This window comes from Macrobrachium rosenbergii, chromosome 44 (genome assembly GCF_040412425.1).
Source record: "Macrobrachium rosenbergii isolate ZJJX-2024 chromosome 44, ASM4041242v1, whole genome shotgun sequence".
Taxonomy (NCBI): Eukaryota; Metazoa; Arthropoda; class Malacostraca; order Decapoda; family Palaemonidae; genus Macrobrachium; species Macrobrachium rosenbergii.
This window is the reverse complement of record NC_089784.1, coordinates 42,336,645-42,360,063: the sequence shown is the minus strand read 5'-3', so window position 1 is coordinate 42,360,063 and position 23,419 is coordinate 42,336,645.

Sequence of the window (23,419 nt, the reverse complement as noted above, 5' to 3'; positions counted from 1 at the left end):
GGGAATTTATTATCCATCTTATAGTACTGTCTACTCCTCAAAGCATAGAAAAATTCAAGGTGGCTCAGAAGACATACTGTCTGCTTTGTAAGTATGGTCATTTATCTTGTTTTTAGAGAGCTGTAAAATGCTCAAAAAGGCAGAAATCCTAATCCGCAAAGAACTATGGAGTACTAAGAGAAAGACTTCAATTCACAGGAAAAGCGCATGAATGTCGACCATACTGGAGTTAGTCGTAACAGTTGACAGAAACAAAATGGTGGACGTTATCATTAAGCCTGCTGCAGTGTTGACTTTAGGCCTAAGTGGAAAAGTAAGCCAGGAGCCTAGTATTTTTTCTTAAAATAATGACGTCATGCGACATCTTGGATGATTTACGATATTTCAGAGATTACTCTTCTGTAAAATTTCGTACTTTCCTATTACCGTAACTTCGTCACGTCTAAGGTATGGGGTCTTGCTTTATGATAAAGGCATCGATATGGCGACGCCATTTGTGATGCTCTTTCTGTCAGTTGATGAATTTTGTAGGTAATCTTTCGCTCCTAGCATGGTACGGCCACCCTTTGAGCAAAATCTGTGCTTGTGATTTCGCATCTACAACATGCGAGAACATAGAAGACTGAGGTGGAGGGAGATTCAGATTTACGTTTATCTTTTCTGCTGTCATGTTTGTTGGAAGTTTTGCTTTTATTCATTTTATTTGTCTTTGCCTCAGATATTCTTCAGCCATTTAAAATGAAGTTTTATTATTCTTGTAGCTGCATCATTAAGTTTAGATTATAAATATCTGCTCAGAACCTAAACCCGAAGGCATTGTCGTAATATGCAAAGAAAAACAAACTTTTCGTCCATATCACAGAAATAGATTAGCCATTAACACTGACAACCTGGTAATGCTTCCCTTTTTGGAGGGCCGTACGAGGGCCGGGAGATCTTGGGTATTTATCCCGAGGTGATTCCCACCTGATGACATTGATTCATTCAACCAAATGAGAAAGACAGCTTTTACTTGGTTTTGAAAGGATTCTTTGCCTAAATATGCCTTACCGCAAAATATTTCAGCAGGAAGAACATTAGCTAGGTTTGTTTAATAATAATAATAATAATAATAATAATAATAATAATAATAATAATAATAATACTTTTGAACTAGGGGTTTATCCTGTATTCAGCAGTCAACCCGCAGTGTGGGGACCGGCATGTGTGCTATATAGAAATGTGTTGCTGAGGGCATCGGAATTCCACGACCCGTGGGAGAAATTTCGTAGTGTTTGTTCACTTAGGTAAGGCCGTAATTAAGCAAACAAATAATACGAATATCTCCCTAGAAACGTGGAATTCCGATGCCATCTTCAACGTATTCCCACAACAGGCATTAACAAAGACTGACAGTGATAATCCGTCTTCTAAAATCGATCTTACGGCCTGTCTCCCGGAAAAATGTTTGACTTTAATGACCTTTATATATATACATATATATATATATATATATATATATATATATATATATATATATATATATATATATATATATATATATATATATATATATATATATATATATATACAGAAAACAGATCAGACGCGCAAGGCGCTCATTCATACGATGAAGCAGATAAAGGGCAGGAATACGATGCGATACGCATTTTGTTTTAATCCTACGTTTCGTGACAACATCGCCACATCTTCAGGGATTTTCTACAAAATAAAATATAATATGTTAACATAAAATGCAGCTGATTATAAAATCAGTAGTTGAAAAAAGCTAAAACAATTTTAATGGTAAATTACAACTCACAGACTTAAATTACATGTCCCACTTGATTAAAACTGAGAATATAGGTACAAAAAAAAAAAAAAAATTGTCAAAAAATGAAACGTTTCGTTTTTTTTTTTTTTTTTACCTATATTCTCAGTTTTCAATCAGAAAAAGTTGAATGACTCTAAGTTGTAATTTTACCATTAAAATTGTTTTAGGTTTTTCAACTACTGGCAGATTTTATAATCAGGAAGAGGTCTTTCGAGGCGTTGCAAATATAAAAAATTTTTATTTTTATTTGAAGATGTGGCGATGTTGTAACGAAACGTATGATTAAAACAAAATGCGTATCGCATTCGTATTCCTGCTCTTTATCTGATTTTTTTAATATATATATATATATATATATATATATATATATATATTTTATATATATATAATTATTTGTAATATTATATATATATATATATGTATATATATATATATATATATATATATATATATATATATATATATATATATATATATATATATATATATATATATATTGAAACCTTTGTGTCTGCTTATTCTGTTACCTATCTAAGGAGGTAATATAACAATAGTGTTTATTTTAGCTATTTTCCTGTAGGAACCTGCATTTGCTGTTTTAACAACAATTTTTCATGCATTCACACAAAAGCGCAAGCACACACACACACATTTATACATATATAATACACGTCGTTTCTAGACCACAGATGTCCCACTTTCATGTCTAAAAACACAAACAAATCTATACAACTTTGAAATGTATCAGACAAAAAATTAGTATGAAATACAAATTGTCATAAAAATGAACTTGAAATACGACAAGAGGAGGCACACTTACTGTATATGTCAAGCAGAAAAAAGTTGAATGACTAGCGAGGGCATTATGGGGTTCCAGGAAAACTCACGACAGGTATAGAGACGTGGCAGATAATTCAAGAAACGTTAGGAAGAGGTCTTTCGAGGCGTTACCAAGTATCTAAAAAAAATTATCATATTTTATTTTATGTTGATACTTATTTAATTAACTCGCATGTTGGAGAATTCAGGGTTCAGTTGTGCTCTTGCTAATCACTGATTTTTTTAATATATAATTATGCCGTCTCTTCTCATAGTTTAATGTGCATATAGTAATTTTTATGATTATTTCTAATTTATTTGTAATTATTGTCTGAGTCGTTTTAAAGCTTATATTTTCTGTTTTTGTTTTAGCCTTCAGAATGGGACAAATTTGGTACAGAAACGTCGGTAGATTATAATAAAGTACATCTGATTTCGACATGTCTGTCCTTCTCCCACTGTTGATTAGCTGACCAACCCGGTGCTGTCCAGGAAAACTGAATGAAAATCTCTCTCTCTCTCTCTCTCTCTCTCTCTCTCTCTCTCTCTCTCTCTCTCTCTCTCTCTCTCTCTCTCTCTCTCTCTCTCATTTCCTGTTGAGGTAGTTGCTTCAGTTACATTGCCCAACATCTTTGACATTTTATATTTCACCACTTCTCACCCACCCCTCCCTTCCTATTGGGGCTGAACTGGGCTTAACAGCATCAGGAATGTCACTATTCATCTCAGTGACCTCTAAAAGTATGGATTAGACACCAGTATCTGTCGTTTTCAGTTATTTTTACATGTAATACCTTCCCACCCCTCCTCACTCCCCTCCCTATTGGGCTGAACTTGGACTTGAAGGGCATCAGGAGTGTCACTATTCATCTCAACGATCTCAAAAACTGTGGAATAGACACTATTATCTGTCATTTTTGTTTATCTTTACATGTCACCCCCTTCTCACCCCCTCCCTATCAGGGCTGAACTTGGACTTGAAAGCATCGGAAGTGTCATTATTCATGTCAGCGACCTCAAAAACTATGGATCAGACACTAATATCTGTCGTTTTGGGTTATCTGTCACCCCCTTCTCACTCCTTCTCACACCCTCCTTCTTATTGGGGCTGAACTTGGACTGAAAGGGCATCGGGAGTGTCACTATTCATCTCAGTGACCTCAAAAACTAAGGATTAGACACTAATATCTCATTTTAGGTTATTTTCACGTCTCCCCCGTTCCCACCTCCTCACACCCCCTTCCTATCAGGGCTGTGTTTGGACTTGAAGGGCATTGGGAGTGTCACTATTCTTCTGTGGTTTTCAGTTAGTTTTACATGTTACTCCCTTCCCACCCCCTCTTCCCCTCCCTATTGAAGCTGAATTTAGACTTAAAGGGCATTAGGAATGTCACTGTTCATCTCAGCAACCTCTAAAACTATGGATTAGATACTAATATCAGTTGTTTTCGGTTATTTTTACATGCCACACCCTTCCCACCCCCTGCTCACCCTCATCCCTATCAGGGCTGACTTTAGTCTTTAAGGGCATTGAGAGTGTCACTATTCATGTGAGCAACCTCGAAAACTATGGATTAAACACTAATATCTGTCATTTTTGGGTACTTTTACATCACCTCCTTCTCAACCCCCCTCCCTGTCAGGGCTGAATTTGGACTTAAAGGGCATCATGAGTGTCACTATTCATCTTAGCAACCTCAAAAACTATGGTTTAGACAATAATATCTGTTGTTTTTTGTTATTTTTACATCACCTCCTTCCCACCCCCTTCTCACACCCTTCCCTGTTGGAGCTGAATTTGGATTTGAAGGGCATCATGAGTGTCACTGTTCATCTCAGCAACCTCGAAAACTATGGGTTTGACACTAATATCTGTTGTTTTCGGTTATTTTAAGGCCACCTCCTTCTCACCCCTTCACACCCCCCTCCCTATCGGGGCTGAATTTGGACCTGAAGGGCATCAGGAGTATCACAGTTCATCTCAGGGACCTTGAAAACTATGAATTAGACACAAATATCTGTCGTTTTGGGTTATTTTTACATGCCATCCCCTTCCCACCCCTTCTCACCCCCTCCATATCGAGGCTGAATTTGGACTTAAAGTGCATCGGGAGTGTCACCATTCATTCTCATCAACCTCAAAAACTATGAATTAAACACTAATATCTGTCGTTTTCGGTTATTTTTTCGTAACCCCCTTCTCACCTCCCTCCTTGGGTTGAATTTGGATTTGAGGGGCATCAAGAGTGTCACTATTCATCTCAGCAACCTCGGAAACACTGGATTAGACTCTAATCACTGTCATTTTCATTTATTTTTACATGTCACCCCTTCTCACCCCCTCCCTGTTGGGACTGAATTTGGACTTAAAGGGTATCAGGAGGGTCACTATTGTTCTCAGTGACCTCGAAAACTATGGATTAGACTTTAATATATGTCGTTTTTGGTTATTATTATGTCACCCCCTTCTCACCCCCTTCCTTATTGGGGCTGAATTTGGATTTGAAGGACATCGGGAGTGTCACTATTCATCTCAGCAACCTTGAAATCTATGGATTAGACACTAATATCTGTCTTTTTCAGATATTTTTACATATCACCCCTTCCCACCCCCTTCTCAACCCCTCCCCACCGGGGCTGATTCGACTTAAAGGGCATTGGGAATGTTACTATTCATCTCAGCGACATCGAAAACCATGGATTAGACAGTAATATCTGTCATTTTGGGTTATTTTTACATTTCACCCCCTTTGCACCCACTTCCCACACCCCTCCCTTTGGTACCAGTGATGTCTTACCCCCACAGTGTTCTCTCCTAGATGGTAAGTCATATGTATACCAAGTTTGGTTGAAACTGCTAAATGCACACATACATACATCCATTTATATATATATATATATATATATATATATATATATATATATATATATATATATATATATATATATATATATATATATTATATATATATATATATATATATATATATATATATATATATATATATATATATGTGTGTGTGTGTGTGTGTGTGTGTGTGTGTATTTATGTATATAGTTCTTTTTTCTTAACAGTTAATTTGTCTGTACCTCTCACTTATCAACCCATAACTTTTAAACAATGAGATAGAAAATTAATATTTGGCTTGCCTAATCCACTGAAGATGCTCATGTGCAGAGTGAGGTCAAGCTAAAGGTCAAGGGCATACTAAGAGGTCAGTGGCTAAATAGGAGCTTAACCCTTCACAATGACTTTCAAACTTTACGAGACAGACCTCCTATTTGGTAAGCATGATTTATTGATGTTGATGTTCAGTGTGAGGCTATATTTGTAGAAGTCAAAAGTCAAACCGGAATTCAACTGTTACCATAGTTTTACTATCAGGAAATTTACATATATAATCCACTAATGTACTGTGATAGGGCAAATAAATAAGTATACCTTAGTTTAACCAGACCACTGAGCTGACTAAAAGCTCTCCTAGGGCTGGCCTGAAGGATTAGATTTATTTTACGAGGCTAAGAACCAATTGGTTACCTAGCAACGGGACCTACAGCTTAATAGGGCAATATGGAGGTCATTGTCATATTGATTAGTTAAAGTTCACTTATTAATTTATCATTGGCTATAACCTTTTGGATTGTATATGATCAAGACTGCATTTTGGCATGCATCTACTAATGGAAACTAAGTGCAGAGTTAGATCATCTTATAGGTCACATTTAGTTGTAGAGGATTAAGCAGAAAAGTATCTGTTTTCTTAACTTATACAAGATAAACTTAATATATGACATGCATAATCAATTCATGATGCCGATGTTCAATTTAGGCTTAGGTCTATATCAAGGTCACACTAAGTATCAGATATCAGTTATGAATATACCTTATGTCATATTGTTTGAATTATGCATGATAGAGATGTTCTATTTAGCGTGAAAATCTGGAAAGAGAGCTGATGGTCAAAGAAAGGACAAAAACTGATAGCCAAGGCTAAAGTCATCTTAAAGGGCATTCTTGGGCCTAATTTGTAAACTGTATGAGAAAGAGACTACTTCTTTATTGTGAATAACCCACAAATGGAGCCACGGTGCACCGGAAGGTCATAGTCATACTTCAGCGTTAGTGGTCAGATATTAAATTTAACTGTGGTGATAACCCATATATATATATATATATATATATATATATATATATATATATATATATATATATATATATATATATATATATATATATATATATACATATATATATTTAATTATTTATATATATATATATATATATATATATATATATATATATATATATATATATATATATATATATTTATTATTTATCTTCTTCTTCTTCGCCTTTAACGTGCATTTTTCCCATTATTATATGGGGTAAGCACGATGCCTTCTTTTGAAGGACTTTGATTTGGCGGTGGGGTAGGCCGTAGCCTCGATCGGCTGCCCTGCCTGACATTGCTTAGACCCCGGTAGCGAATGTGTACATGTTGCAAACCCCCATCTCCCTTTCTCCCAGCAGCGAGGAGAACTGGGCGTGTAGGTTGACAGTTCAAGACGTGTGAGGTGTCTGTTATGTTTTTGAAGGTGTTGGGTGGCTTTGTTTATGTGTGTATTAATCTGTAACACCCATTTGCTTTCAGCAAACCTATCCGTTGATTACATACGTAATCCCGGGGTGTCTACACGGATAGCAAAGTGTCTCTGACCGGTCGGCTGCTTGGGGATTGAACCCTCGCCATAGACTTCTATGAAGTCTGAGGTTGCTGCTTCAGGCTCCATATATATATATATATATATATATATATATATATATATATATATATATATATATATATATATATATATATATATATATACAGTATATATTGTTACGAAGTTATCAAGCACCTGGTTATTACAATTAGGCCAACAAATATGTTGTGCAAATGATAATACCAAAAGTTACCTCACATCGACCAGATACTTGAAACCTCATAACAAAGAGTCGACTGAATCACTAAAGGTACAATGATCCCATAAACTTACTTATCATTGGAGAAAATCAATGTAACTTTATCAAGTTATGGATGAGGTAACAATTATTAAGTTTTATCCAGATTAATGGAATATGAGTTTCACTTCAACCAGCACTGTAGCTGTCTCTCTGGTTCTATTTTACCTAGATAAGTCTCAGGTGAACAAACAGATACATCACTTACCTTATACACACTCATTAATGTCTGTAAGTACTTGTAATCAAAATGAAACGTTATGTTTTAAAAACTTTAAACAAACAGGTTTATTTCTAAGTTCAAAAGTTATATGCAAAGTTTACAATCTCAAAAGATTTACCGTTAATTGACAACAGTGTAAGACTTAAGTATCTCTTAATCAAGTTTAATTCACAAAACTTTACTTTATCAAGAAAACAATCTGATTATGTAAGAATCAAATTATTAACTATCACTTAAGTACCAGGCTTTTACCTGGTTCTACAATTACAAACAGTCACCAAAATATTACTGATTGAAATCCACATAACATTCTCCAAAAATCTCTATAACAGGTAAGCACTAATAAAATGCTAAGAAAGCACTAGCAAAACACGGCAACAATAAAATCACAATAATATGATAGCACAGACATATAAGAATGCGATATACAAAAATGAAAACACCACAGTCACCAATAATGTGTTTAAAAACTACATCAATCTTTTATATAACTTTCCTTATAAAAAGAAAAGTAAGCCTCACGTCTTTCTAAGACCTATTCAAAGACAACAATTCTCTTTTACCAAGAATATTAACAAAACTCAATATTCACCACATTACCTTTAGTAAATATTACACCAGTATATATCTCCTCTTCAACACTTGTACAAAATAATACTCCTGAACCCTTCTACAAAATTAACACACTTCTGGGGTGAGTTTAACAGGGCTCTGCAATGGATATTTTCTGTTATTCCCTTATATATATCGGGACTATCGAGAGAGAGAGGGAGAGAGAGAGAGGTCTGGTTCTGCCTCCATTGCCCCTTGCCAGTAGACTACTGATGCCTCTTAGGAGACACTGGCTTTTAAGTTTCATAGGCTGAGAATACACATAGGGTGTTCACAGAAAATACACATGTATGAATACACCTACACACACGTATACAAGGTATACTGGTACACACGATCCACCAACGTTATCGCATGATTGACACTTCCTGTCCAGAGCTACAAAAATCTTTTGTCAGCCTGGGGCAGCTGGGCACACATTAGATACGAAATAACACCACTTATTGGCTATTTCTTCTCCTTAGATTACGAACAGAATAGGCATAGGCAGAGTTAATACAGACGGAATGAGTATACAGGACTAAAGATATAACAGGGGCTCGCCGACTGGATGACAGCTCGTCATGATAACAAAGTGGATGCTTTTAGACCCAAAGCACCTGATCAAACACAGAGAAGCGAGTCTCCACTCTCTCTCGGCAGACAGGATGTAGCAACCAGACAAGCTTTTCAAAATACAATTTCAAAAGACTAAACAAAAGGGGAAAAATATCCCACGGAATCATAAGTTTACATAACACACAACATATCTGTAAGAAAAGACATTTTAAAATCACGTCCTCACAACAAATGACGAATCTTGCAAGAAAAAATCAAAAATTTTCACAGAGACATTACAAACACTTACAAAATGGTTATAAAAATTATATCACCTTATAATAATATATATATATATATATATATATATATATATATATATATATATATATATATATATAATTATTTATATATTTATAATCAACGGACAATCACGTGTGGAACAGAAATAAATTTCTGAGTCAGAAATTTATATATATATATATATATATATATATATATATATATATATATATTATATATATATATATATATATAATATATATATATATATATATATATTTATATATATATATATATATATATATATATATATATATATATATATATATATATATATACAGGGTGTTTTGAAATTAGAGCCCCCCTCTACAGCATAATCTAAAATTGATTTGGACAAAAACAAAAGTAGTTCAGAATAGGTATTTATTTAAGTTTCTCTCTGAGTATTTAATATTTTGTGTGGCCTCCATCTGCCTGTACCACAGCCTGCATTCTTGAGAGGTATGATTTCAGCAAATCAGGAAAAAGCTGAGACTCAAAACTCCATTTCCCTGAGCACTTCGGTCACCTCTCTTCGCAGGTCATCGAGGCTTCAACACGATCCTTTAAGATACTACCAATGTTTTCACACACATTAAGGTCAGGGGAGCTACCTGGATATTCACTTGACAAGAAGAAATCGATACCACTGTTTCGAAGCAGCTCCTGTGTCTGAAGAGCCTTGAAACATGGTGCCTTATCATGCAAAAATGTGGCTTCAACAGATAACACATTTTCAGGATCTTTAAGGAAAGGAAATATTCCACCAGTAAGCGCAGTTTCTCTGAAGTATTGGCCATTCCATGACTGTCCTTTTTCTTTGATGATCCACATTAACCATTTGGCTGTGAAACAGAAAAATTTCCAAACATTCAGGAAATTTCACAACTTGGCGATAGCGCACGTCATCGCTGATATCATCCAACTTTGCAGCCCAAATGATGTCATTTTTATAATTTGGCTTCCTGACTGTGTAAATGAAGAATTCATCTGATGCGGCAACATGGAGAAAGTCAGCTTTATCCCAATCTTTAAGAACTGAACCACAAAACCATGCACGGTCTTCTCTCTGTTGCCAAGTGATGTTGGGCTTGCTGATAACATGAAATGGCTTGATACCAGATTTTTTCAACTCACGATATACAGCACTATAACTTCTCTTCTTTCCCCTTTTTGTTTCTAGTTTAAGCACCAATTTATGTAAAGACTTTCTTGGTCTATCCACTGCCTCAGCTATGATGTCTTTTGACTCCTGAGAAAGGACTTCAGACCTTCCAAGATTCTCACTCTTTTTGCGATGACAGTCATATGGATTTTTGTTCCAGTTTCTTTTAACAAAGGATTCATCTCTTTTAACGTATTTTGCTATCCAGGAACGTGAAATGAAGGATGCGCCAGCATCCCTGACCTCTCTGAAGGCTATAGCCCGGATTCGGTCAGTCCATCTGATTTCCTCCGAGTCGTTAGCCATGGTTGTATCTAACTCCGTCATTCAGTCTGAAAATACAAGAAATGTAAAATGAAAAATAGCTTAATAGAAACTTAAAATAATGTACTTGGAGATAGGCTATAGCAGAAAACTTCATAACTTTCCATTTGTTCTGTGGAGACAGGGCTTTAATTTCTTTGAAATACCTGATATATATATATATATATATATATATATATATATATATATATATATATATATATATATATATATATATGTATATATAAACTTGTGTGTGTGAATGAGTGTGTCCCTTTCTGTGTATACTGTACATCAAATGTCAAGCGCTTTGAGGTACTCACAAACATAAACAGCGCGAGAGAAATCAGTTCCACTTGCGGTAACCAAGTAGAGATTGGAAGGGATAGTTCAATGCAGATTATTTGTCGGCAACAGCACTTACAGATAGATACCTCACATATATATTTAAAAAAATTACACACATTAATCTTACGCGGTATTCAGTCAAGGTATCCAAGGACCAAAGAAAATGACCGTCATGGTAACGTTGGAATATATAAGTATACCATGGAACCACTAGCGTATCGAACCACCGTCTCTGTTAATGGGAAAATACGAAACTCATTACTAGACATCATTAACACTGAGGATTTAGGATGCTCCCCCATTTATGCTCATTGAGGGGCCACTTACGTATAGCTAAATAGATCGTATTCTCTTTATGATCGATACCGAATCCAATTTGCTATGATTTGTAATGTGTGTGTCTTTCAGTTGAGCAAGTCCTTTGCTTATTTCATGCATTTAACTTGCATATCTTTCTCTATTTGCTTCTTTCTCTTTCGCTTTCTTCTCTTCGAAGTGTCCTTGTCATTTTCGTTACCCTCTTTTGCTCTTTCTGTGGAATTTTTTTTCGCCTTGCGTTCTTGTTCGAACATCTTGTCTTACAGATGTCTCAAGGTCTCTGGACCCTGAGTTGTATTCCTCACTCTTTGTTCTCGACCCCATAGGCTGTGGGTGTGTGTGTCTATGTGTCTGTGGGAGATTCGTCTTAGGTCATATTGAACACGAACTCTCTTACACATACCATATTTTAGAGAAGGCAACATATCCTTCCCACAAGTCTTATGCTTGAAATACAGCGTAAAGGACATGATATTCAAGGAGAGAAAGACTGTTGTGTAAAGGCTTTCGCAACAAACATCGTAGTGCGTTTTTTTTAATTATTTTATTAATGTTAAGTTTGGAATTTGTATATCCAAAGATATAATTCTGTCTCTCGATATATCTATGTTTGCTGTAACTTTTGTATGGAAGCTTATCCGTATGCAAGACTATACAAACTTTTAAATATTTATAATCTTGGGACGTATATACACTATGCTTCTCTCTCTCTCTCTCTCTCTCTCTCTCTCTCTCTCTCTCTCTCTCTCTCTCTCTCTCTCTCTCTCTCTATATATATATATATATATATATATATATATATATATATATATATATATATATATATATATATATATATATATTGCATTTTATGTATATCTATCTATCTGTCTATCTATCTATAAGTTTAGGTGCATATATACATTCATAAATTTGTATGTTTGTAAAATATGTTAGACGGATGACTATACAAGTTATATTACCGATGTAATAAAAATGTTGCTGAATGTACTGTATAAAGAGTGCTAGGGTAAAAATGTTTTTATTCACTCTTAACTTTTAACATTTTTTGCCTTCTCCTGAGCTGTTATTGTTTTTACAGCTATCAGTAATACTACTAACATTATCAGCTTTATTGTTATTGCTCATTTTTCTCGCTAGCATCATATCTTTATCTGTCTTTTCCCATCCAAAAATTAATGTCATTTGTGTTTAGACCCTTTACTGCATGAATCCTGTGCATACGATTCACCAAAGTCAGCTAGTAGTCCCTTTGCTATACTTGTATGTATATCACGTGCAGTTCTATTTTATGATTTTTGATATTATTACTATTTTTACTTCTGTTTTAAGTGTGATTGTTCAGTTTTGCTCATTGTATTTTGTACTCATTAGTCCATGTGTTTACTGCATTTTGTATGGCCGTGGGATGTAAGCAAGGATGTTATTATTATTATTATTATTATTATTATTATTATTATTATTTTATTATTATTATTATTATTATTATTATTATTATTATTATTATTATTATTGTTGTTGTTGTTGTTGTTGTTATCTAGTTATCCTCCTTCCTGCTCTTTGCATAGACGAGGATAAATGGGAAGAAGTCATTCGTGTTTGACCTTTGATGTCTAGGGGAGCTCTATTCGTATGGATTTTCATCGTGTAGGTGTTTGTTGCGAGAGAGAGAGAGAGAGAGAGAGAGGCAGGCATAGAGCTGGATGCGGCAAAGTTTACTGTAACATATTCATAAAAAGTTTTTATATATATATATATATATATATATATATATATATATATATATATATATATATATATATATATATATATATATATATATATATATATATATATATATATGTATATATATATATATATATATACACACATACACACATACATGAATTCATGCATACATACATACATACATACATTGTAGATAAATAGGACATCCTTAAACTTTGATGGCAAGTCATTTCAGTGGTACTTTTTGCAGTTACGCTTCTCTTATCATTTCTTAAAATTTTCTTGTTTAAATTTTAAAATCTGATTCTATTCGCTTGTGCTTTGTTAACATAAACTTTTGATATGTCATGTTATTCTGTTCCTTTCCACTGATTTTGAAAATGGACCCGGAGTAGCCTAAACATCAAAATAAAGATTTGGAAATATACGTAGGTTTTTCCTCTATCTGAAATTGACTTGTCTAGCGAGATTTCCAAATTCCACTCTGGTTACGACTATATACATACACACGGACACGTACGCACACACACATATGCACATACACATATATATGTGTGTGTGTGTATGTGTGTGCGTATAAACACCCCTCTATTATATGCAATTATACATTACATGCAGCGGGACTGGGAGTACAATGAAAGTGTGGAAAAACAAATGGTCGCTAGGGTAGCCAAGGCTAAGTTTTTTATAATCTTGTTACACATTTATGAATAGACACACAAAAGAAAAAATTATACCTTACAAGTAAAATGTCTCAGTAGCCAAGCCTACCAGAACTACTTAATCATAATCAAGTAACTACTGTCATCAAACAGAAGACATCCAAAAAATATTGCATCATATGTAATGTATGTAGTTATATAATGAATGCTTTATATGTACAGTATATATACAACAAGAAAATGAAAACAATAGTGGTGTATAATATGTAAATATATAATGCTTGCTCAATACACGTTCACTCACTCCCCTGCTATTTGCATTTTCTGTGGCTCCTATTTTCTAATTTCATTTCAGCGCATTCGGTACTGTGCTCTACGAAGGGTGCAGTTCATTCTAGAAGGATGATTTTAAAACTCTTCATGCAATGAGACTACTTTAAACTAGGGAAAATTTGAATGATTGCACCATACAGTGTTTCTCTCTCTCTCTCTCTCTCTCTCTCTCTCTCTCTCTCTCTCTCTCTCTCTCTCAAACATCTTGCAGTACGGTTCCCCATGAAAGTAATTTTAAGTCTTCCCAAGGCGACATCACGGTGCGCTTATTAAAAGGCAATATCCCATGTGATAGTGGTTCGTTCTTAGCTTTACAAATCTATTGGGATCTTTACGATCTCATTCATATTCTTACTATTTAGTGGGATTCCCACTGTGAAAAGTTTGACAAAGGATATAGTGTATACAGGTTGGCGAAATGTACGTGTTCATGCGTGTGTGTGTATGAGAGAGAGAGAGAGAGAGAGAGAGAGAGAGAGAGAGATTGTGTGTATGTGTTCGAAAGCAGTCATGTCTCACAAATCACCATGTGTGGACTGAAGCACTGATATGCATGAACCCTTTAATTGAAAAGCTGGATGGAGAAATTCACAGATGAAGAGTGCAACCCGTGGAAGGAAGAAGGACTGATGCCGCGTCCACTCCTTTATCCATCTCATCCTAGAGAAACTATTTCTCTCTCTCTTTCTTTTCGTCGGTTAAAAAGGAACCTTGATAACTTGAAGATGATTCCGAATTTTACGACGTCTTATCTTTTCTGCGCCGTCTTTGAAGCTAATCGATTATGCTGAATTCACGAACGGCGTTGAAATTTATCCGGCCACTAAGATTGGAAAAGCTTGCCTCTCTAAAGCTGAAGTAGAATCCACACTGACCTAACATTTTTTCCCGGCCACAACCTTAGGTAGCTGACTCGTCTCATTTCTTTTGGACGGTCGCCTTCAATCTTTAATCTCCCTCGCAGAAACACACACCACACACACACACACACACACACACACACACACACACACACACACACACACACATTTCGACCCATGTTTTCCAAACCGAATTGAACAGATAGATATTCTGCGAGGAAATGGAACATGTGAATTACCCGCTTCCCGATACCATTGTCTCGTCAGCTCTTCCTGTTATGATAAATGTCTGTTTTTACATTCTGTTTTTATACCGTTTTGCCACTTCCTGTTTTCCAATAGCTTGACCGGAATATGATTTTGCACGACAGTGGTTTTCTGCTCACGCCGTTTATGGGAACTTTGTGCTCATTGTGATACATTACCTCTCACATCAGACCATTGTAAGATCTGTGAAGTTTCTGCAAGGGTTTCTCAATTTAAAGCGGTAACGTAACCTGACTTGGAACCCCATTCTTTTATCCGGGTAAGTTTATTATAAATGTCTTCTGCATAGTTTATCACAATTTTGATTGAAACTATTACTGTCGTTGAAACATTACATTTTGATGATTATTTTGAATGCTATTTTATCAAGAAACATGACTCAGAATTTCTTCTGGAATAACAGTCCCGAAAGGCAATGAAGGTTGGCAGACTGCATTTGCATTGTACCCACTTGAGTCTTACCTGTTTGCTGACTTTGTTATCTATGTACACAAGCCTGAGTTGCCTACAGTATTTTATGTCACTGAAATGCACTGGTTTATTACTTTCAAATGAAAATACCTTGGTCTGGGGTACAAATAAATGAAAGAGAACTAAGGGAATTCTTGAGGTTACCAAAATCCAAACTTTATCCAAAATTTTTTTCCTGTCACTAAACGGAGTTGGGAAGGAAAAATATGGCATACAGTCCGTTCGCGGCCTATTCGTTTGTTAGTTCGTTATTTTGTACTGAGTTCCAGATCTAATCAACTTAGTCATATTGGAGTGACATTTTTATTTGTGAGAACGTAGTGAAAAATAAGGGTGGTCCTTACACAACTTGTGTCGCCCCCACCTACATTCTACGTATAAAGGTTTGTGATCAAGTTTTAGTTTTACGTCAGGCTCTCGGGCCAGGGGATTAGAAGCAGATTACGACAGCTCTTATTTATTACAGGTGTGCTGGAGGTCTTAGGAATTACAAGGGTAGATTTTTATAGAGAATATGAAGGTTTTAGGGATCATTGTAGGTTTTAAAAAATGCAGAGTATATGTAAATGATCCACGAAAAAATTTGAAAAATATGAAGGACATGTAAAATGTGTGTACCAAAGGATTTTGAAACGTTTGAAGGTTTCTAACAAATCTCTCAAGGACTTTTCACCTTTTTCGGTGTTTTGTCCGAAATTTTTAGTATTTGAAAATATCTCGCTATTTGTTTGTTTCAGGATAGGATATATATATATATATATATATATATATATATATATATATATATATATATATATATATATATATATATATATATATATATATATATATATATATATATATATATATATATATATATATATATATATATATATATATATATATATATATATATATGAAATAGAATAAACAAGTAACGAAACCCACTGTTTGAAAACTGTAAGTTGGTAAATGGCAGTTTGCGCTTGTTATCGCCGCTTCCCCAATCTTTCTTGCTCACCAGTCCCGAGAGAGAGTTACACCAACAACATTAACACTCGAGAAACACATGTGGTACAAATTTCACTGAACTGCTTTTTGCTGTTTTAATTTTTTTTTGTTGTGCTTCTCCTGAAATGAGTTTTGGAGGGTAGGTGAAAATTAGCAGCTGGGAGCTTACTACCTGTGAAGGCAATGACTGTTTTTATTTACAAGTTGTGCTCATCACGACTGCCGTTTCCTTTGGTGCCACGTCAGTCAATGACCTTGATCGGTCGTCTTGAGTTCAGTATTCTTTTCGAACATTCCTACTCCTCCTCATTCGTGGAAAATCTTTGAGTTTTATGTGGTCATTTCCACTAGGTAACCAAACATTTGATGATTTTCTTTTAATTGGTTAGGCAATAAATGTTAATTCTTGATATTGTCCATTCTTAGGCATTTACATATCACCAAGTTCTTTGGTTTTCATTAACTCCCTCTTTGAGCTTTCGGCCATCTCGTGGTTCATTGCCTCATTGTCTCCAGTGAGGTTTGTTCTATGTTGTTCACGTTAAGCGTATACGAGCGAATGCATCAAATTCCATGGCTTTGGCTTCATGCTTATCTTGTCTGACGAATCGATATCAAAATCGAAGAAAACGTTTATTAGGCTCTCAAAAACACAACTTCCTTCCCTCTTTCAGAATATACAAATGGGTATACAAATGCATATTTTGTATATTGTGAAAGAGAGGAAATTTGTCCTTTCAAAAAATGAGTAAATATTTTCCATGAATATGTAGTTTTTTTTTTTTCAATCCATATATTTCCTACTAACGCTTTTATGTTACTACCGGATGACTTTTTCTGTCTTTTTCTTCTGCTGTTATACATCTTGTGTCTTTTGCTTTTTATCAGTTTTTGTCTTTGCGCAATTCAGTACTCTGCGCCTTGTAAGTAGGATTGAAAATTTGATGGCTTTTTTGAGGATGAACCATAAGAATGTATGAGCAATAATAATAATAATAATAATAATAATAATAATAGTAATAATAATAATAATAATCAAAGCTCTCAAGTTGAAGAGCGAACGTCATTCACACTCGTGAATTGGGCGTCAGCGTTGAGTAGGGGCATTCCTAAAAGATATAGAGAGGTTTTGCTTTCTCAGTGCCACCTCTTCACTAATCCAAGGGTATTCTTACCCAAGTATAGTAGGCTCTCTCTCTCTCTCTCTCTCTCTCTCTCTCTCTCTCTCTCTCTTAAGAGGTAAGCGGTCTCTGTATTGCCAGGTTGTAGTTACCAGCACGTTAATAGTGTGAGTAATGATGAGTAGTTAGGTTAGATTGTCGAACTCTCTCTGTCTCTTTCTCTCTCAGAGGGAAAGAACCACAGAATACTATTTCGCAAAAATTTTCCCATCTTCGCTCACTCTTCTTTCAACGGAATAGATTCCCTTTGTGGCCTATTTTCATTTATTTTTAATTTTTAGTCCAGAAATGGAGATGATACTCGAGTATTGACAAGCATGTTTTGTAAATGCTGTCTCAACTTTCATTAATTTGTACAAACATGGCATAGAAAAAGTAAGTACACGACTTCTGTGACGCCTTAGATCACTGGTTCTCGCCGTTCGGTGGATCCTGTGCGCTAGGTGACGGACCACTATCAGTTATAATTCTCCTTCGGTATTATTTCCGAGGTAGGGCGAACTGGATATTACGCGACATTTGTAGCATAATGTCTGTACACACACACATATGTATATATACATACATATATATACATATATATATGTATATATATACATATACATATAAATTTTGTGGGTTAGTTTGTAGACTTCCTGAAACTGTAATATTTATTTGTCGCAGAAATACGAAAAAATCATATCTCGTTGGTTTGTGATTGATGCCACGAATCGCAAACTTGTACAGCAATAGGTTTTGCAAGGATAAAGAAATAAAAAAAACTATTTGTTTTGCTACTGATAAAAATAGTACAAAAGAAATGTTTTCAATATTTTTACTCCTGCCGTCAAAAGGTTTATCATACTGAATTTCGTTTTTATACAGTTCACTGATTGAAAAAAACTGAAATGCAAATTAGTTATGAAAACAGGATGAGAGATTTTTTATTTTCTTATTTTTTAGGTTTGAAAAGGTCTGTGGTAGTACATGTGTATTTTATGAGCTTAATTAATACTTCTTGCATTCTGAATTAAGTTTTGATGTTGATGTTCTTTTCAGATTAATTGGATTGCATTTTCACATTGAGGAACTGGCAAGGTAGCGGTTTATTGTGCGAGGTGTTTGAGTATAAATATGTGTCCTTGCACACTGAAATCCAAGTCCAGAATCTCCAGATTGTGATATTCCAGTAATTTTTCTGGTTTCCACGTCTTTCATGACATCAGATTACTGTTCATTTCTTGTTCATGATTTTTTTTACTCCCGTAATTATCTCTGTCATGGAAGTAATGTATTTTTTGTTTGCCTGTTTGTAGGAGGATTACGCAAAACTTTATGTGTGGAGTTTACGGAAACCTTTCCATACTTGAACCTCTTGACTGATTTTTAAGTATTCGAACGATTATGTACATTGCTTTTTTAAGCATTTTTTTCATTTGTTATTTTCCTTCCTTTGGCTCTAGTTGAAAACCCCTCACCCATTCACGTATAGATTCTTCGAGAATCACACCAGACTAAGGTCTGCTGCGAGTTTCTAATTACTGATTTCTTGGTTGTGATTTCTAATTCTAGCCCCTCCAGTTAGTTAGTCTTGAGGACTTTTGAGGTAATGCGCATTCCATCTTTCGGTGAACCGACCGTCAGTGACCGATGATCCAATGAAATTGCAAATATAAAACTACCGGGCATTAACAGAAAGAAACAAATCCAAGTACTTACCAGACACACCGTTATTTAATTAAGTTAACTATTAGGAAGACCAGCGGTGTGTCGAACATATCACATAGAACTATATGATTATAATCCCCCGATGAAACTTTTTCTTGTAGCTTTGATTATCACATCAGCATGTTCAAGAACACTGACTCATGACGGATGTTATAACCTTTCCCTTTGTCTTATGACTGTTCATATACGAATGCTGAGAGCGACGATGTGTAGTGTTAGAAAAAAGCTGGTTGATGATTATATATATATATATATATATATATATATATATATATATATATATATATATATATATATATATATATATATCAGTGATTAATGGACATTTTATGTGAATTCCCCTCACCTCTCTTTCTTGCAAGCTTATGTTTCCTCGATTTTATTGTTTTTATATGTTCCTGAAACCCCTTTCTTAATCTTTCTGTTCAATAGACATTTTCTGTACTTCAACTCTTGTTGCCTGTTGGTCTTATTGTGCATATATGGAGATATGCATGCCTTTATGAACGTAATTATGAACGTTTAATGCGTTTAAAAGAGAGACCAATATCATATCTCTTTAATTAGACCTCCTTCAATACTGTTTCTGTTAATGATGATCGTGATGATGAATATTATAAAACCTAATTCCTCCCTGCGTCAAGTACTTTAAGATTTCAAGTGTTTACAATCTTCGATACAATGATTATCATTTTTGGCTTCTGGCTCGGAATTAATATTATTGAAAAAACCAGTAATCATTTCAAGCCCATGTATACATGCATGCATACATACATGGCCAGTTCATGAATATCTAATACCAATGAAGCAGTATCTTGAACTCAATGTATAATATCCGCAGAATCTATTATGTTAATTAGTATTCCCAAAAATATAATTTAGTCATCATTCCTTTACCATATGACGATTGATAAGAGGATCTCTCTTTCATAAGTATATTATATATATATATATATATATTTCTGTGTGTGTGTGTGTGTGTGTGTACATAATATTATAAATGTGTGTTTATACATACATACATGGAAGTACATAATATTATAAATGTGTGTGTTTATACATACACATGTATATATATATATATATATATATATATATATATATATATATATATATATATATGTATATATATATATATATATATATATATATATATATATATATATGTATGTATATTATGGATGTGTATATATATAATATATATATACATAAATATATAAATATATATATATATATATATATATATATATATATATATATATATATATATATATATATATATATATATATATATATATATAAAATATATATATATATATATATATATATATATATATATATATATGTATATATATATATATATATGTTATTAACCTGAAACTTTTTGTACAAAGCGCCAAGTATTTCCGTTTCTTGTTCTGTGTGATTTGAAATTTATCTGTGTTTCCTCACACGCATACATATATACATACAAAAATATATGCATGTATATATATCACATATATATGTATGTGATTGTGTGTTTGTTTATTTGTGTGTCTCTCTTAAAAAAATCTCTTTCCTTAAGTAGAGTAAGGTATTACAGTACTAATCATTAATCTCTATTGCAGAATTTCATTGGTGATAAAACTAATGTTTAGAACCACCGGCTGTCCGAAGGGAAATATAGCCTTTAATAAATTATCATTTATTTATGACTTCATATATTTAAAGATCTTTCTATTATCTATCAGTAGTTCAATCGGCAGATGCTATACTTTGCATTAACCGAAAATGTGGAAATGACAACCACAAGAGAGATCTAAAGATTCTATTCGAATATAATATCCGCAGACTATGTAAATGCAGACTAAATGAAAAGCAACTAAGAGTAGATGCAGTGTCTAGAGAATTAGAATCTGGCGATTACCCTCGTCTTTGTAATGACATTCAATCCCCAAATCCAGACACTAAGAAGCTCTCACAGAGAGTACGAGAAGCAGTCGGCGACGAGGCTATCGCAGGAATGTGGAGCGATCACTTTATCGGTATCCCGAATTGCACAAACGATCAAGACTTCCGGAGGGAAGTCGTTAACCTCCTTACTGATAATATTAAATTTTATTGAATTTCATTTCACCAGGTAGCATCACCGATGCCATAAAAAACTTACCTAATAATAAATCGCCTGGCTGTGATGGTCTTCCTGCAGAGGCTTTTAAATTCTGCCGCCGATAATTTTTATTTTGCTGGCTGCCGTATTCATTGTGTTCATAATTCACCAGTTTCTCCCAGACTTCCTACTCTTAGTTCCCTTAATGCCATTAATCAAAAGCAAGCTAAAAGTTGCAGCAGATCCTTGCAATTACCGCCAGATTGCAATCACTACAGTCGCATCAAAGATACTTGGAGTCGGTTCTTCAAATTAGAATTGTCCGTTTTCTACACACTACCAACAGACAGTTCAGGTTTAAACCAAACCCTTCAACCGACACCTGCATCTATATCCTTAAAGAATTGCTGAACTGTTACTTATCATCAGCCTCTCAAGTATTCTTGTGTTGTAGAGGTGAGGAAATCATTTGACAGTAAACTAGCTGAGGCTCTTCCTGGAGCTGCACTAAAGAGGCACACCTCTGTATTTAATTGGCTCTGTATATTGGTGGTTCTCCACATAGCAATTATGTGTCAAATTGGGTAACGTATTGTCGTACAACTTCGGCAAGGGAGCATTCTTTCTCCGTATCTATTTAATACGTACACAGATTCGTATGCAATAATAATAATAATAATAATAATAATAATAATAATAATAATAATAATAATAATAATAATAATACAGGTTTTGTTAAGCAAAATGACAGTTTCAACAACATTTATTTTATATATTAAACGCTCATTTCGTCTTATTAATTGTTTTTCTTGCGCTGGAATGGTTGCAAGCAATTGACCAATATTCATATCCGGTGGTTTAGTGATGTGTAGGAGGTAGTTCTCGTTGACATTCAACGAGAACTACCTCCACACATCACTAACCACCGGATATGAATATTTATCAATTGCTTGCAACCATTGCAGCGCAAGAAAAAGAATTAATAAGACGAATTGAGCGTTTACTATATAAAATAAATGCTGTTGAAACTGCCATTTTGTTTAACAAAACCTGTATTAAAGAAGGTCTTTTTCCTAATTTTACAAATAATAATAATAATAATAATAATAATAATAATAATAATAATAATAATAATAATAATAATAATAATATCCTTAATTTCTGCTAAAAACTATATACATGGAATAATAGTATTGAAGTGTTAGTAAAAATAAGAAAAACGATAATATTGAAAGGGTCAGTAGCATAAAATACATTTTCAGCTAGTGAAAATCAAGCCTCAATAATAATAATAATAATAATAATAATAATAATAATAATAATAATAATAATGGAGCACAAGTATACACAGCAACTGAGGCCACCGTATGTGAAGAAGAATTGACGCTGTTTCCTAGTCGGGTGATCAGACTGGACACTGTGCGCCTAGCAATGATTCTTAAATTATCTAGGCGGGTGAAGCGCCTCAGGCGGTCATTGTGAACAACTGTGTTACGTCTCATGACCTCTCGGTGTAGTTCGTCCAAAGGGAACACTCTTAAATGCTGTAGCAGCACGATCGGAAAAACAGCAGTTTCGTGTCTCGGTGACAAAAGGCAAAGCTCTTGCTATCATGTTGCCGGTTGCAACATAGTTTACGTCGCCTCTGTTATGTCGGCTGTATCTTT